Source organism: Momordica charantia, assembly GCF_013281855.1.
Source record: "Momordica charantia cultivar OHB3-1 chromosome 5 unlocalized genomic scaffold, Mcharantia_2.0 BLBB01000005.1, whole genome shotgun sequence".
Lineage (NCBI taxonomy): Eukaryota > Viridiplantae > Streptophyta > Magnoliopsida > Cucurbitales > Cucurbitaceae > Momordica > Momordica charantia.
Window position 1 is genome coordinate 8,316,154 of NW_028275163.1, and position 6,497 is coordinate 8,322,650.

General features: G+C 35.4%; 1 protein-coding gene across 14 annotated transcripts in view; it reads left to right on the forward strand.

The window, feature by feature from the left end:
- Window positions 1-4,043, forward strand: part of LOC111015226 (Ypt/Rab-GAP domain of gyp1p superfamily protein) — a 40,788-nt gene extending 36,745 nt beyond the window's left edge. For 13 of the 14 annotated variants that reach the window (XR_015790764.1, XR_015790762.1, XR_015790756.1 and 10 more), the window contains one exon: window positions 3,031-3,597. The gene's annotated coding sequence lies outside the window, so the exon portion shown is untranslated. Of the gene's footprint in view, window positions 1-3,030; window positions 3,598-3,851 lie in introns of those variants that run through there. The other variant, XR_015790757.1, reaches the window with a different exon arrangement.
- The last annotated feature ends 2,454 nt before the right edge of the window (window positions 4,044-6,497 follow it).

Here is a 6,497-nt window from a genome sequence, read left to right on the forward strand (position 1 = left end):
AGTAATTCAACCAACCGATTTTCAAACTAAGATTAATGGCCAAATATCAAGGGCAACACCTCCCTGCAACTCATATCTTCGATATTAAAGCACTCATCTTCAACCTAAATTCAGAAGAGTTTATTCTCAAAACAACAACGGTTGATTTCCATGTAAAAAAACCCAAAAAAAAAACAAAAACTGCACTGTGGCAGGGGCAAAACCCTAGGCACTGAACCGTTGTCGGTGACGGCAAGCAATAATGACGGCGGACGGCGGACGGTGGAGAGAAGCGATGACAAACCCTAAACGGCGGCGGCTGAATCCTAGGAAGCGACGGAGGAGTGCTACGGTGGACGGTGGAGGTTGGGTAGTGAGTGGGCATGATGCAAACCCTAGCGCGGCCCACGAAAACGACTGGCAACCCACACCCAGAGCGACAGACGTCGGCGGACGACAAGATGGCGTGAAGGCTTGTGGCGGCAAACAGCGTAGGACTGGCGGCAACAGGCGGCGGGTCATGGTTGGCGGTTGGGGCTAGGGTTAGGGTAGGGGTTTAGAGAGAGCATTTTTTTCTTCCTGTTTTCTTTGGGAGTTTGTATTTTAAAACAATTTTTGTTTCTTTACATATATCAATGAAAATTTTGTTTCTTGTTTTAAAAAAATAACCCTCTAGTCAAACTAGAACTTGAAACCTCGAAAGCAGATAATGATGGGATGACATTTCTTAGCTAGAAACATTAACGGACCTTCAATGCCCACTTGTAATGGGTTTGTGTCAAGAAGTAACGGAAGAGCGTTGACTGTATCCATGCTACACAAGATTTCACACAATCATGTTCTGAATGTATTGGTGTCAATATAAAAGGTAACATGAAATTGCGAAGGACGGAAGACATACAAGATGTCATGGCCTGCTTCAACTTATCAAACCAGTGGTAGTTTTTTGTCCCAATTTTTGAACAAGATACGAACTTCTCATTAAGATAATGAAAAGGAACAAAATGTTCAAGAATACAAACTCTCGAAAGAGTGAAAAATGAAATGAAACAAAAATCTTAAAAAACTGCCATAAAAACATTCCAATTCGAGCAAATCAGACTAGGGGAATAAGATTTAAATAAAGGAGATAGAGAGCTCCATTGAGAAGCTTTAAATCTAGCGATGTCAAGACGAGCCGCGGGAGACTGCTTCTTTCCTTCAAAGGTTCTAAGATTTCTTTCGTTCTAAGTTTTTGGTCCCAATTAAAAGAGTCCCAGTGCAATTGCTAGGTCACTTGGCATTCAATCTCTCCATATCAAGCTACAAACCTAAAACTATATACATCTCGTCAATTATAGGAAACCCTTCAATTCCTTTATGTTTTGGGGTATCAAGCCAAATTCACCATTGTATGATTATCAATCCTGTTAGGAACAATTGCCTCCCATTGGCCTGATGCAATATGACCTCCCACTTTATCTCAACAAAACTGCACTTCTTTTAATTGCTTTAATTGATGCTACCTCAATGCTGATAAAGATGAAGGTGGACGCACAGAATGGGTTTTCGAAGTAGGACTTTACACACGGATGGCAGAAACATTGATTAAGCCAGAAGGCAAGACCAATAGGCACTAACCTAGTACCTATATTTGGAGGGTGTTTCTTCGGTACATTTGGAAAGGGGACATCTTATCGGCTTTTCCTCTAGGTTTTACATTGGATTTGTCCATTTTGAATGAATTTTCTCTCTTATAAAAAGAATAATAATAAATCTTTCTAAAATTGAGGATACCGTTGGCCTTACAAGGGTGGAGGAGATTTCTACCTTCAACACTATGATTTGATCGTGCAACTGGTGGAATGGTGGTTTGATAGTTAGTCCTGATATAGATAGCAAGGTTGAGCTCCTCTCGAAGTTGTTCCCCCACAGAAGCTAGTAGATTCATCAAAGTTTCTTGGACCACTTATCTAATAGCCTTGATCATTGTGTGTGTTCAAAGAAACTCGAATCCCCTTTTAAAATCACTGACAGTTGCTCTCGATAAATTTTATAATCAACTTCTTCCAGTTAATTAACACTTACATTTCATAACGTGGATGACCATTTCATGCCCAAAATGACATCTGAACTTCCCACTGCCAAAGGAAAAATCTCTTCCACGATTGTCAATACTGGCACTTCCAAGTTCGCTCCCTTATAATACCCCCTTATTACCAGTTTGTAGTCTCTATGGTGTATAGATGCATAGCTTAGCCACCAACGCAGCAGACATGAAATTGCTTAGCCCCGCAACTGATGAGGAGTATCACATCATAGCAATCAATCACCCCATCTTCTTGATGTGGGGTGAAATCAATCCTACGCCCAATTATGGGATCTGGGCCACCTCCCCTTCATCTGATTCTTGTGGTTCTTCCCAAATTTCATTCCCCTCCATAATTAGCTCATCTCTATCATCAACCGGCAAGACCTGCAATGCCTTGTTCATACATTGTATGCCACAACCCTTTTTTTTTCACAACAGAAACTAAGCCCTTGTCATGCCTCCTTTGTACTTTGACTCCAAAATACAATGGGAGACCATCTTCCCGCAACCGCTGCCTTCTTTCAGCTCTAAATTCTTAGGCATTAGGTCATCATACTCACAACCATGATTCCACCCCCTCAAACTATTCACCATGAACTTGTGCTATCGTGATGCATTTGGACATCATTTGGCCTGTAGGGAACTACACATGTAAAATAAACTTGGGACTTATTTCCTACACTTAAAATAAATATAGGAATCTGGGTGTCTATCCTAAGGGCACCCAAGATTCATGCATAACAAAGAGATCTTAAAAGCTTTTCCTGTTTGCTTTAGTGTACTATTCTTGTGTACTCAAAATATAATGGTGGAATTGTATTCATGTTCATGTTCCTATCATCCTATGCGTTAACCGTGTACATCTATGCCTCAAATCACCTTCTTTCAGTCATCCATAAGTTTTGACTTCATTACTCTTCTTTAGATTTGAATTTCTATAGACTCATTCATCTCTTTTTACCTCGTTTTTGTGAGATCAGTGCAGGGATAATGAAATGGGAAGAAACATCTTTGCTTTTGTCGTCTACAATGGACTATGGGAAGTTCTTTGGCAGGTTTAAGGTCATCGACTCCATTTTCAGATCTTTGTTCCTTTTAAGTATGGTAGTGCTGAGGAGGGCATCTTAGAAACTTTCTTACACTTCCCAGAGCCAGAGGGGAAGTTAGTGTATTTCATTTTTTGGTAGCTTTCATTAAATTGAGAGTTATAAAAAGCCACCAAGGACATTACTGTTTTACACCCTTCCAAATGTGAGTAGAAAAAGCAGATTTCATCCTACAGAGGTATTTTTTTGTATTTCCAATTTTTTATATGCCATTGATGGCAAAAAGTAATCACTGTATATTGAGGTCTTAACTTCTGTGCTTTTTTTTTCTTTTTTTGATACCAAGAGATCTTGATTTTAATTGGATTATGTGCCTATATTACATTCAATGTAGAGCTCGTCCTCCAAAGTTTGGTCTTGCAAAAATAGTGCAGATGTAAGAACCTGTTATTGTGATGTATATTATATTTGATATACAGAAATGATATATATTCTTTATCATATGTATATTTTTATTAGGTATATTAGTAATATGATTTATCATTTGATGCAGAAATGGTAAGGTGATAAAGCGATAGAATTTTTTCATATTTATAAATTATTTTGTTGTGTAACAAATTTGAAAAAACATCAATTTAAAGAAACCACCCTGTGAGATTTAAATGTTCTAGGAATCTTATTTTGTATTGCTTTCTTAATTATGAACAAAGTTTTCTATTTTATCAGTGGAGATAATTGTTACTATTTCGAGCCAGGAATTGTGGAGTACTTTTTCGGGTGTGGTAAAGCGTAATCCCTACAGGAAGCAGATAGAGTGCTAGACGAACAGTCGAGTCGGTATATTTCAATGACAGGAAACATACTAGGGGATTCAAAATAGAATAGAGTGTTGATACTTCTGAATTTGATTGGAAATCACATAAAGATTCAAATGAAATTCCTCACATTGGGTTTTGTGCTAATTTGTATTCTTGGGTCGGTGAATGAGACACATATTACTTTCTTAAGAATGAGACATTACTTTCTTAAAGATTGAAGGTTCAATTATCTACCTTCACATTTGTTTTGGGTCTGGCTAATTGTCAGAAGTGTCATATAATACTAAGTAGACTTGGAGTTATGAATCAAAAAGGAGGGAAAAGAAAGAAAAAAGAAAAGTAGACTTTTTATATACATATATACATTAAGCTCTTCATGAAAGTTCAAAGTGAACAAAAAAAAGTTCTAAAAGTAAAACAGAATAAGTGTAAAAGATGGGGACTGCCATAGAATTCAACCAAAAACAAAAATGAAACATGTGGTTCAGTGGTTGCTTATGTGGTTATATATGTAGCCACTAGTTTGCTTGTTTTTTTTGCAGTAACTAATGGTTCGTTTGGTAACGTTCTTGTTTCTGTTTCTTTATTGTTAATAAAGGAAAAATGTATTACATGGTTCCAACCTCTAAGAATTTAAGTATAATAAAACAATCTTTTTATTTATGTTTTGGAACAAATTGGAAATGGAAACAAAAAATGAGAAACTAGTTTGGTTTCCAAAATTTCTATACAATTGTGAGAATGTTCCCAAAAAATGAAAAACAAGAAACAAAGTTAGTTGAAAAATACTTAGAGCCGGCGACCGAAGCCCCGGTGAACGGCGGTCGTAACTATAACGGTCCTAAGGTAGCGAAATTCCTTGTCGGGTAAGTTCCGACCCGCACGAAAGGCGTAACGATCTGGGCACTGTCTCAGAGAGAGGCTCGGTGAAATAGACATGTCTGTGAAGATGCGGACTACTTGCACCTGGAGCTTCACTATTCCCTGGGATTGGCTTTGGGCCTTTCCTGCGCAGCTTAGGTGGAGGGCGAAGAAGGCCCACCTATCATTCATTACTAAGAGGTAAACCCTATGATAAAGAAAATAAAAAAGAATCGATATACGGAAGTATACGCTTTAGGTCAACATATATGTATGTCGGCTCACAAAGCGCGAAGAGTAATTGATCAGATTCGGAGACGTTCCTACGAAGAAACAATGATGATACTCAAACTCATGCCTTATCGTGCATTCTTAAAAAAATTGTTAATGAGAAACAAGAAACGAAAATATTACCAAACGAGTCCTAAAGTTTCTCGATATTTGACTCTCAAATGTATTAATGTACTCCTTTGAGTTGTGTTTTTGTATCGTGTTAGCTTTTTTATGAGCTTGCTAATTGAAAATTTGTAGCTAATGACATTAAATATCATAAAAATGGGTAAGTGATTTTTTTTCCGTAAAAACCAAAATTTTATTGGGGACAAATTTACTCCTAACACACTTATATAGATGCTTAATTTTGGGAAGTTTTTTTCCCAGGATACCAACAAAAAAGCAGGCAACTTAATTGGAGATGGTAACTACAAATTTAAAGTTATAAAATTTATGGAACCCTATTTCCTTCTTCAAATTTAAAAAATAAGCAACATAATTGATTTTAATTTGATACTTTGGATGTGTTTGGGAGTGATGATAGAATTAGTAATTTAAAAAAAATGATTTAAGTATAATTGATTTTCTAAAATCACTCTCCAAATGATACTTAAAAATCAATTTAAAGTGATTTTAATCTTTCTCTAAAATCAATTTTTTAATTTGCCAAATATGATAGGAAACTGATTTTGACAATGGTAAAATTAATTTTGGCTGTGAAAATCATTTCCAAACACACCCTTTATAATTTCAAATCGAGAAAAATAACTAGAGTCCTATTTCCATCTAAAATTTTGAAGTTAAAAGATTGTGTATTTATAAAAGAAATTTATTTAAAAATTGTCTACTTCCTTCCCCATTTTTGTGGGTATTTAGTTAGAAATGTCATGATATATAACATGTTGGACTCACAATAAAATATCTTGATTTTGTATTTTTGTATCTTTTTTATTCTAAATATTCATTATCTCTAAATAAATCTTTTTTGACGTATAATTCTATTTTAAGTCCTAGTTTTGATTAGTTTTTTTTAGTAAAACATGTGGGGATGGATTATCAACTCACAACCTTAAATATTATATATGTGTGTTAATTATCACTGAACTATATTCACCATCGTAGTTTTGATTAGTTAAATATATAGTTTTATATTTTCTATTGATTTTATTTGATAATCCAATCTAGCAGTTTTACTTGAGTCTAGCTCTTCCAAAATTTATTAAATTATGTCATCTACGACCCACTTGTTTCTTTTTTTAATACTTAACCTTATATTTTCAACATCCCCAAGTTTCTTATATTTTCAACATCTCCAAGTTTTTTTTTAAACATATTTTCCATAATTTGTGGCGATAATGGTAGGCTGTTGTTTTTAGATTGATCTTTTGCTATTTAGATTTTAGATTGCTAATAAGTGGTTTATTGGATATATTTTCCTTAGATAGTGAG